Source organism: Schistocerca serialis, chromosome 3 (assembly GCF_023864345.2).
Source record: "Schistocerca serialis cubense isolate TAMUIC-IGC-003099 chromosome 3, iqSchSeri2.2, whole genome shotgun sequence".
In the NCBI taxonomy this organism is placed as follows: Eukaryota; Metazoa; Arthropoda; class Insecta; order Orthoptera; family Acrididae; genus Schistocerca; species Schistocerca serialis.
This window is the reverse complement of record NC_064640.1, coordinates 940,931,791-940,943,278: the sequence shown is the minus strand read 5'-3', so window position 1 is coordinate 940,943,278 and position 11,488 is coordinate 940,931,791. Positions and strand designations below refer to the sequence as shown.

The window sequence follows — 11,488 nt, the reverse complement described above, 5'->3', positions numbered from 1 at the left end:
GTCCCAGCCCTTGTAGACAGCACAGTCTCTCTCTCTCTCTCTCTCTCTCTCAATCTCTCTCTCTCTCTCTCTCTTCATTATTTGTATAACATCCAATAAAATAAAACTATGAACTATAAAAACTTCGCTAACATCACCTGATAGTGAACTCAATAATATTGTACTTCATGTCTCTCATCCGATACATCAGAAACAAATACCCTCTGCTTGTTGACGTCGATCATACGTAGTGATACTATTAAATATGCATGTATTGGTCCAATGGAGCAAGTGATCAGTGATAGAAGTTGCTTCCACGCACCTGTGTAAACTTTTGTTACCTATGCTGGAGGTAGACCATGTCCTACAGACTATCACTCACAAAGAGAGGGTTCTTGTGTTGTTGTTTTATAAGCAATTTGACACACTGTTTTTTGCTGTAACACATCAAACTAGTGTATGACTATTGCTGTGTACACAGCCATATATTTTTTTCTCTACCACGACTTTGAGGTCTGTGTCAGGTGATAAACCAACATTAACTCGTTTCAATCCATTGGTTGTCACAGGAAGTTTGACATCATATGGTTTAAACTGTGCTGCTCCCACAACACACACGATGGTTGGAATGAAAGACAGAGGCGATATTTCTTACTGACAAAAATGGGGAAGACATTGCAACATTTGGAAAATGCAGGAGTTTGTGAAGCGTTTCCAAAAGCTGTCCAAAGGTGTTGGTCCTCTACATTTCATTTCATCTCGTATAGTAATGGGGTAGCAGATGTCACGGTGTTCCGTTTTTGAAGAGAACCAGAGCATTGATTCCTCATATTGGTGGTGCATATCACAATCAGGATCGTTACTTCAACGCCCTACGTGGTGTTAATCCTGACCATTAAATCTTTGGACACTGTGGCTTCCATTATGACGACTCACAGTGCATACCCACAAGTGGAACAAGGGAGTATTATGCAGGACTTAAAACCATAGAACGGGGATGGTATGCACCATCAGTTGTCAATCGTGTTCGCAAAGGAATGGAACGATTTTCATATACCTAGGAGAGCATTTTTGTCGTATTTTCATCAATTTTATGTATTCTCCGTCAATTTATCGTAATTTTACCGGGTTTTCCGTAATTTAAACGCATTTTACCTAGTTCCTTGAGATCCAAACCACCACACTCAACGAGTTGTCACGTCAACAAAACTTCAAGTCACACGCGAACTGTCTAGATGCGTACACACTGAGGAGGTCATCCATCCCACCCACCCGCAATCCACTATTGAGCTAATCGAAGGCTGCCCGGATGTAGTGACGATAAGCTACCAACGACAAAGTGACTATATTGTCAAGCGACGGCTTTCGTCGAAAAGTGCTAGAAGCTGTGAGACGCCGTACGAATATAAACAGTATGGGCCACCCACTTGCAGTTATAAGCTTCCAGGATCACTTCATTTTCATGGACATTGTACTCGTAAATTACAATTTTGAATATAGGCACCTGAATTAATTTAGGAATAGGTAGGACATCCAAAAAGGTAAACAAGCGAAGTATTAACGTGTGCTTAGTAACCACCCGATGTCCATATTTTGATTTATGTGTAGTTTTAATATTCATTTTGATTCAGATGGACAATAGTATACCTTTGTTTTTCTTCAGTAATTCAGAACAAATAAAATACCTCAACATAGCCAATGTTTATTTGAAGAGATTTTCAAGAATAGCAGTTACAGTTCGCTCTCGTCACTACTGTTACAATACCATTTCCACTATGTTCAGTGTGATTCTGAATTGTTCTCCACGAAAACCATAAACCATGAAATTTTAGTTGAAACGTCACAAATGACAGTTACTGTTTCTTATCACTCAAACGTGATCGTTAACTTTAACCTCTTTGTCAGGGCAGTACTACTTTAATAACTTGCCACTATCTTGTCATTCGTGTTACTGATTAATATTCTTCCTCTCATTACGATTCGCCTACTATACTCATTGTCTACATCAATCTCATATTTCATATTAATTAGTGTGCCACGTACGAGTGTTCCTCAAAATTCTGACTATCTCCACTTGACACAAACAACTCACTGACAATACGTAAACGCATCCGCACTCCAGTCCGAAACTTCGAGTTTTCACACTAAAATGCCCAACGACCGTCCGTTCGACTACCAAAGAACTTTGTATGCGAACTTCGACAGTACAGTGTGGTACGATACAGACAGTTGTGTATTTCCTTGTGTGTGAATTTCCATGCGACAATTTTGAGTCCATAGTAGTTGGCTGCGGTCGCACCACTATGACCCGTGTAACAATAAATAAATAAATAAAAAGGGCAGGGAGGGCTGGTTATTTAACTAACGGAAACATAATCCGCAGCCGATTTCTGACATAAACCTGTCGATAGGGGGGTCTAATTTATCACTGATACCTAGCAAAATTTAATTCCCAAATCTAAAGCAAAATTGGTGTAGTCGTCGGGCAGTAGTTTTGTGTGTAAGTTGGACCAAGTACCGCAGAAACAATTAAAAATGCTGTTTTTAAACACGTATAAAGTGATAAACAATTTATGCCGAATCAGTTTCAAAACTTTCTGCACCCAGCACCCAGCACATTAAAATAACACGAAAAACAGCTTTGCGGCGTGTATGGCAGGTTGCTCGCATCTCACGGAGGTGGGGAAAGCCGGCGTCGGCGCTAGGAATTTGCACGGTATCCGGACGTCACAGGTAGCCGTATTTGTGACGGAAATTGAATAACGCTCAGGGCAGGCGCATACATGCGCGCATTAGCGAGCAGGTGCGTCACAGTTCACGCGCACCGCAGATCACAGCGGCTGATATCCGCTTATCAGCCGCAGCGCGGATATATGTAATTGGCGTGTAGTGGGCCAGTCGCCCGTGGCGGCGCGCCGGCGCTTATGATAGCTGCTGGCGCTTTGACGAGCTAACTGGCGCTCTAGCCCCTCTGACTTCGGCCGGAACTAGCCATTACCCCGGCCTCGGCATGCACAAAGGCCTGCGTGCGCGATCACAAGCCACGTGCCACTGTACAACTTCCCTCCGTACTCTGTCTTTTCCATAGCGTAAATAATAGATAAATAGGCGTGTCTCAAAAGGAGGTAAACATTTCAAAAGGATACGATCAACATCGACTGAGATTCACACGCAAAGGGTTACATGTTCAGAATTTTTTTTTCTATGCAGTATCAACTCGAACAACATTGAAAAAATTTCTGAGACTCTTCAGGGACGTTTTCTGAGTATTTTGGTATCAAGAACCCGTGATCTTTTGCACAGTGTAATGATGTAATTATGATTTATTCAGTTCGTTACGACAGTTACTTTTGTCTCTGTTCACAGCACTGAAAAAGCCTATCATTTTCCACCAAGACGGGTTGCAAAAGTTTCATATGCAAATACACTGTGACTCAGTATAGTCTCTGAGGGAACAGATGAGCGCTGCCTCGTAGTGCCGGTCTTAAATTATATTTAGTGTATACAGACACGAGCTGCACATCGGCCAACTCTTCATCATTAAACGTATTCATTCCCATGTGTACCACTGTTGACGTTCAGCTAATATTTCTGGAAAAAACAAGCCCGAGAGAGAACCGAACCGTACGGAATAAAGGTTCCAGGGCGAAGAGTAAAATCAGCATTACTGTTGTCAACAGCAAATACCCTGAGTGAATGGAACAAAAATGGTTCAAATGGCTATGAGCACTATGAGACTTAACTGCTAAGGTCATCAGTCCCCTAGAACTTAGAACTACTTAAACCTAACTAACCTAAGGACATCACACATAACATGCCCGAGGCAGGATTCGAACCTGCGACCGTAGCGGTCGCACGGTTCCAGACTGTAGCGCCTAGAACCGCTCGGCCACCCCGACCGGCGTGAGTGGAACAAGTTTGTTTCCAAACAGTATGCACAGTACACAGTGTCAACATTTTTGCTGTCGTGTAGATAGTCTCAGTGCAGTTCAGAGACATAGGTAAATGAGGGTAAGAAATCAAACGAAGTAATAGTACTTTGTATCGAGCGACACGAAGCAACAGGCCCTTATACCAAAATATTCCTGAAAAATTTCCGAAATGTAGTTGGTGGAGTTTCGGTTCACGCTGTGTAGTTACTATGACTCTCCAAATATTTTCGGTATTGTGGGACAAGCTTATTTAAACAATGTACATATAATTACGCTGCCGGTATTTCTGGCAGTTCGTAACAAAGGTAACAAATGGAATGAATGTTTCACTTTATGGTGGAGTGTGCGCTGTTTTGAAGCTTGCTTCTAAAGGCCGCTTCACACGTATCAGTGACGCGACAGTATCATGACCCGCCGGTTAGACAGCCGACGTGTGTGAAAGTATTGTTCTAGGAATGTACACGGCTGTGTTCACATTCGCACGTAGCGTCAGCGTGACAGAGCAAACCGTGCTCTCGCCGGCACTGTGCCATGATCGTCGCATTCTTCTGGCCGATATTTTCTCACTTCACGACGAGGCACGGTTAGGTTGTTGCGCTGTTCTTCAGTAGTTTATCATCATAAACTTGAATAACGAAAAACTTATTCGATAAGTGCGCAACTATCCTGTGTTCTACGATCCTCCCAAATCCGAAGTACATGGACACAAAGCTGAAGAACACACTCTGAAATACGATAGGAGCAGAAATTAAAACAAACTGGTAAGTACGTAGAGTACAAATAAGAATAATTTCAACTTACTTCAAATTTTTCCTCAAAATTACTAACAAAATATTCGTTTTAGGTATATAGTATTTTTTCTATGGGTATACCCATCCTCCTGATGACAGGTGGTTGTACACGATTGTCAAACATTTATGTTATGCTGTTACTCGATTTACTCTCCCGATTCGACAAAAGTACATGTCAGTGGGACCATTTGGATAGTGGTCGGGACTGTTTGAATAACGTAAATTATGGGCAGACACACAATTAAATTACTTGGGAAGTTAGCTGAAAATACATTAATTTCTATTTAATAGGCCGGCTTGTGGCCGAGTGGTTCTAGACGCTTCAGTCTGGAACCGCGCGACCGCTACGGTCGCAGGTTCGAATCCTGCCTCGGGCATAGATGTGTGTGATGTCCTTAGGTTAGTTAGGTTTAAATATTTCTAATTTCTATGGGACTGATGACCTCAGCTGTCCCATGGTGCTCAGAGCCATTCTATTTAATACTCATTACCTCTAAAAACAAAATAATACTTAAGATATTATTTTCACATTAATGGAAAGTAGCCTTGGTGAAATCTTTCTGTTCTCGTAAATCATCTGCAGTTTGGCAGAATCCACATTTCCATTCCTTCGCCTCATCTTCAGAATAATTTAAGGGAACAAGGTCGTCGACACTGCTATCTGAATCGGTTTCTAAAGCTTTTCTTTTAATTTTTTAGCTGTCTTCTTTAATAGGCCAACATAAGCTCTCTTACTGGTACCGGAACTTCTTTTCCCGTCAACATTAAGTTCAGAAAGTTTCTTTTTTGCTAATTTTTGCGTCAGTAGGCCACACTCCTTTTTCCCTCACTACAGGAATGTTCTCTGATGATGTTATGTGACGAGCGTTGTGTGACAGCCTTGGAGCTTTTTCTTTCAGATTTTTCTGTTGAGAGGGAAGGATATCCCGTGTGGAGTCTTCTGCGATATCCATTCACGAGTCACCGATTGTTGCACCATTCTCTCATTCTCTGTGGTTTTTTCCGTGTTTGCTCTTGCAGCTTCAGAAGGAGCAAACCTCCAATCCTCAATTGCATCTAGGTTAAATGGGTAGAGCTCCGTACAGGAAAACCCACTTAAAGGTGAGCGAACTGACCAGTTGACATCAATGCTTCACTGAATATCCCAATGAAATGAACTTTGTCCATTTTGGTGTTGGGATTTCTTTGCTGCCATTTTGTTCCATCACAAAGTAATGTCTTTTGAGAGTCTTGAAAGCCCATCTGTCCACGGACGGTAGCACATGAGTAGTGCGTCCCGGTAAACAGAACATTTCGATCTCATTATCCCGGCAGAATTCGAGTGTTGATAGTGAAGAATGTGACAGATGCCCATCCAAAATTAGCAGTACTTTCCTTGGAACTCCATTTTCCTGAAAAAGCTTGAGCCGTTTCAGAAATACTTCCTCATTGATCCATCCACTTCCACTCATGCATGAAAGAGACCCATTGGATGAGTTAACTGTCAGCTCTGACTGTGTCTTTGGCCCTTGAAGGTAAGTGGTGGTAAATATGCACCTGCTGCGTCGCAAAAAGCTATGTTAGTAACGTTCTCACCTCTGCAATGACCTTCACAGGTCTATTGTCGAGTGGTAACCCGGTTTAATACATGTTATATACATAGAGGAGTTGGTTATGCACGCAGGAAGAAATCTGTAAGAACCTCATTTAAAAGTTCGAAGTGCTGTTTCACAAGATGCCTGCTTACTGTGGCTGCTCTTGCTTTCGAGAGACCCTCTGGTTTCCTCAACGAGACATTGTTTCGTTTTCAGGATGTAACACACCAGTCCTTTCCAACTATGTCTTTCGAGGGGTATTTGACGTTGTTCTTGACAGCTAGTTTGAAAGCTGCAATACGAGCATATTTTCTTGTCAGTCCAAACCCTCTTTTTCCCAGATATGTTATTCTGTTGGCAAGAGAGATTTCCAAATATTTAGAAAATAACTAGAAGTCCAGCAAGGTTACCACATACGTATTTTTTGTGCTAAAGGATTACTGATATCCTCACTGTTATATTTTTCCTTTTGATAATGTCGGGACAAACTCCTAAATGGCACTACGTAAATTTTACTGGCTTCGAATAGTGACGTCCCTTTCATCGCTGCTTCAATCGCCTCCTTCATCAAGCCCTCCTCCCATTCCATTCTGCCTTCTTTCCTTTTATAGGTCCTCACCACTAGACGAAGATAAAGGAAAAATTACAATAGCATTACAAAATAGAAAATATTTCGTAAATACACTCCACCTGAGATTCAGTCAGTTTTTCACTGTCTGTTCCTAAAACCCCGTTCTTAGTAATCCATTTAGCACCAAAGTACATTCAAACGCTATTGTGAAGTAATTTCCCTATACACTAACAAATGGCAGCACCAGTGTCCAACGTGGCGTAGGGAGGACCCAGTATCACGCTTCAACTTTTATCACAGCTTTCATTTCTTACAAACTGCAGGAAATGCCTAGTGAATACCATGTCAGTTTTACAAACAGTGCCATGTCCAGTTGTAAGTCACTTAACTTCTACACTTTAAATAAATCTTGATTAGATTTCTAAAGCTAGAAAACTAAATAGGCGTGTTCACTGGATAGGCAAGAGTTCCGACAACAACTATTGTTCGCGTAACGGCGTTTCCTCTTTGCTGTCGTCACAGCACAGGCGGAAAAGCTTACATTTGTTAGTATACCCACTCTATTCAATTAGCTTCATCTACCCTACGTGTATATACGTCATTTTTCATCAGTGAATACAAACAGCTAGGTAAAAGATGGTTGTTTGAGAGTATTAGCTACAGCTGTAACATTTTCATTTGCATATACCCCGACATCAGCAGCTACAGAGTTGTTTACATTGAGAGTCTACAAGAAGCAACGAAGTATGGAGAATGTCTTTGTGTAATAGAAGAATACAGATCCGGTGTTCGAAGTAGTCTGAAAATGTTTCGGCGTATCGACAAGCGCCGACTCGAAGACGAAGATCGCAAGAGCAAAGAAGGCGGTGAGACGACGTCAACCAATAGCGCGCTGACCAGGACATCACGACAATAGGAGCGGCATCCAGACGAAGTGAATATAAGCGCCACTCCTGCGAGCCTCGGCTGGACAGTAATGGCACGGTACTAGAAGAGCACTACGACAACAGCGACATGTGATCCATATCAACAACTTGCATGGACCTAGTATACAGCGAAGGACTTTGATTGTCTGCATGTCACTGATCCCTTGCGACAGCATTCTAAATTCAAAGTTAAGTATTGTCAATCTTCTTATTTGTAATAAAAACAATTAATGTGATTTGGCTTGAATTGTTGTATAGCATTCCGAGAACACAGTATTCTTTAGGCACCCTATAACCGACGATTGGGCAGGACGCAACAGAATAGAATCGTGTTTCCCATCTAAAACCCCTATAAAGTTTGGAAAAATGCCACATATCATAAAAACCAGCAATGTTCTTTCATATTTCTTCTGCCGGAGTAGGCGTCAATGATATTGCCTGAATTTATTCTGCAGGTTCCTCGTACGATCTTGTGAATCGCACTATGTCTGATGTGATACCTAAATGAATTCTTGTTTAGCGCATCATCAGTGGCTAAATATCTGAAAAAGTGGACTGTAGGGGTATGGTCTATTTTAGCGAAAAACTGAAAATACAGAAAGCTCAGTCGCTAAAATAACTTTTTACATGTTGCAGGGCCGTCGCGTGAAGCTAGATTGCAAAATATTGCACACAACTTCAGAAAGACTTTAAAGAATACTAAAACTGCGAGTGGCCAACGGAGCAAAAATGTGAAACGTTAAAAAATCCTGAGCAGTTAACGGGTATGGAGAAATGCTGCGAGGAGAGGGAGACCACGGCTAACACCGATGACGGAAGAACAAAGATATCACAGGTCGTCTTAGCGGCAATTAAGCAAATCGCGTGAAAATGAAGAACACACTCAAGAATATACAACAAAAGGTAGTAAACCTGAAGATGTAGAATCACGAAGTCACATCACACAAATCAAAAACCAACAGGCTCTATTCATTATGTTATCCCATGAAAGAAACACAAAAAATCTGCTCGTATCAAACGCCACTCCCCCAAAAACTATCGTCGCTACTTTTATGAAGTATCTCATTACAAGGAATGAAAGTATGAGCTTCCCTTCAACGCCACCACTATTCCCCGTTGACGCTTTTTCATGTGGAATTGCTCCAGCTTCGAAAAAATTATCCCCATATGACTGGCATTATGCAAAGCAAATATACCGGGTGATCAAAAAGCCAGTATAAATTTGAAAACTGAATAAATCACGGAATAATGTAGATAGAGAGGTACAAATTGACACACATGCTTGGAATGACATGGGGTTTTATTAGAACCAAAAAAATACAAAAGTTCAAAAAATGTTCTACAGATGGCGCTTCTTCTGATCAGAATAGCAATAATTAGCATAACAAAGTAAGACAAAGGAAAGATGATGTTTTTTACAGCAAGTGCTCAATATGTCCACCATCATTCCATAACAATAGCTGTAGTCGAGGAATAATGTTGTGAACAGCACTGTAAAGCATGTCCGGAGTTATGGTGAGGCATTGGCGTCGGATGTTGTCTTTCAGCATCCCTAGAGATGTCGGTCGATGACGATACACTTGCGACTTCAGGTAACCCCAAAGACAATAATCGCACGGACTGAGGTCTGGGGACCTCGGAGGCCAAGCATGACGAAAGTGGCGGCTGAGCACACGATCATCACCAAACGACGCGCGCAAGAGATCTTTCACGCGTCTAGCAATATGGGGTGGAGCGCAATCCTGCATTTTGGTTCTAATAAAACCCCATGCCATTCCAAGCATGTGTGTCAATTCTTACCTCTCTACCTACATTATTCCGTGGTTTATTAAGTTTTCAAATTTATACTGACCTTTTGATCACCCGGTATATGCTGCCATTCAAAAATATGAGTGAAAAATGCTTATGAGCCACCAACAAATTACGGAGTCGTCTCGCTTCGCAAATTATTCTATAACAGTGTACTCTGAACTACTTTTCCCTGCGGAAGCTCTCATCACTCTACCTCAGGGAATGAATGTCACAATACTACATCTACTGGTCAAAGCCAACAGTCAGATTCTCCCAACGATTTATTGCAAAATTCGAAGGAATCTGTCATGAGACTACTTCAAAGAATGAATCGCAGACAGCATCGTCTACTGACCAGGGACAACAGGCCGCTTCACTCACCTATTCATCGGAACAGTGTTCTCATCCTCCTGCCGAATGAAAACGAAGCTAAACGATATTTTCACATTTAGTTACATCTACAGTTTTATGTCACAGTCGTGATTCAAATGGTTCAAATGTCTCTAAGCACTAAAGGACTTAACATCTGAGATCATCAGTCCCCTAGACTTGGAACTACTTAAACCTAACCAACCTAAGGATATAACACACTTCCATGCCCGAGGCAGGATTCGAACCTGCGACCGTAGCAGCACCGCAGTCGTGATTTATTTGTATGTCTAAATGAATTTGTTTTCAACACGCTTTGCACGAACGTAAACTAACACGTAGATGAGAGGTTTATTTCTTGCATACTCTTACTTAGGTAACATACACTGAAGAACCAAAGAAACTGGTATACCTGCCTAATATCGTGTAGGGCCCCCGCGAGTACGCAGAAGTGCCGCAACGCGACGTGGCATGGACTCGACTAATGTCTGAAGTAGTGCTTCCATTGCTAGAAAATGGCGGAAGCGAGAAAATATAAATGAACTACACAATTTGCACGTACAAACAGTGCAATAACAGTGAACACGTAGTGGATCAGCGTTTGGTTCAAATGGCTCTGAGCACTATGCGACTTAACTTCTGAGGTCATCAGTCGCCTAGAACTTAGAACTAATTAAACCTAACTAACCTAAGGACATCACACACATCCATGCCCGAGGCAGGACTCGAACCTGCGACCGTAGCGGTCGTTCGGTTCTAGACTATAGCGCCTAGAACCGCACGGCCACTCCGGCTGGCGATCCGCGTTTGGAAAAAGGTAAAACACCATGATATGTACTCAGGGTTGACAGTACTGTACAATAAGGCACACAAACACAACGGAAACTAAAGTAGCCTACAACACGACTCGTACCACAAAACTCACTGCAGAGCACGTAATGGTAGGTAGAGTACATTGTGTACGACATCATAATACCCTGCCGACGCATTTTACGGAGTACCACTGCAACGACTGTGCTAATATCTGCAACCAGGCATAGCGCACGCCTTCCTACAAAAACGTGTACATCTCGTAAAGTATGTGTTTCCGGACCAATGTTTATGCGACTTATTTTTTGTTCAAAAAAATGGCTCTGAGCACTATGGGACTTAACATCTTAGGTCATCAGTCCCCTAGAACTTAGAACTACTTAAACCTAACTAACCTAAGGACATCACACACATCCATGCCCGAGGCAGGATTCGAACCTGCGACCGTAGTAGTCCCACGGTTCCGGACTGCAGCGCCTAGAACCGCACGGCCACCGCGGCCGGCTTATTTTTTGTTGTTTCGATGAGTACTACCACCTCTCAAAATATTCGACACCTTTTTTTGAAAAGCTCGTATAATTACGTCACTCAGAAAGTCGATATGAGCACGGGGGGATCACACATAACGAAATGTATATTGCAAGGAGGAAACACAATGACAGGCGCATTTCGTGCATGAGAAATATTCACTGAATACACCTAGATATAAGAAAATGTTTTAGCTATAGTGATATCTCCCAAAACA

The 11,488-nt window shown here is 42.1% G+C and overlaps 1 pseudogene; it reads left to right on the top strand.

Annotated features, from left to right (window-relative positions):
- Window positions 1-2,128: 2,128 nt before the first annotated feature.
- On the top strand, window positions 2,129-9,876 carry LOC126471329 (uncharacterized; annotated as a pseudogene).
- The last annotated feature ends 1,612 nt before the right edge of the window (window positions 9,877-11,488 follow it).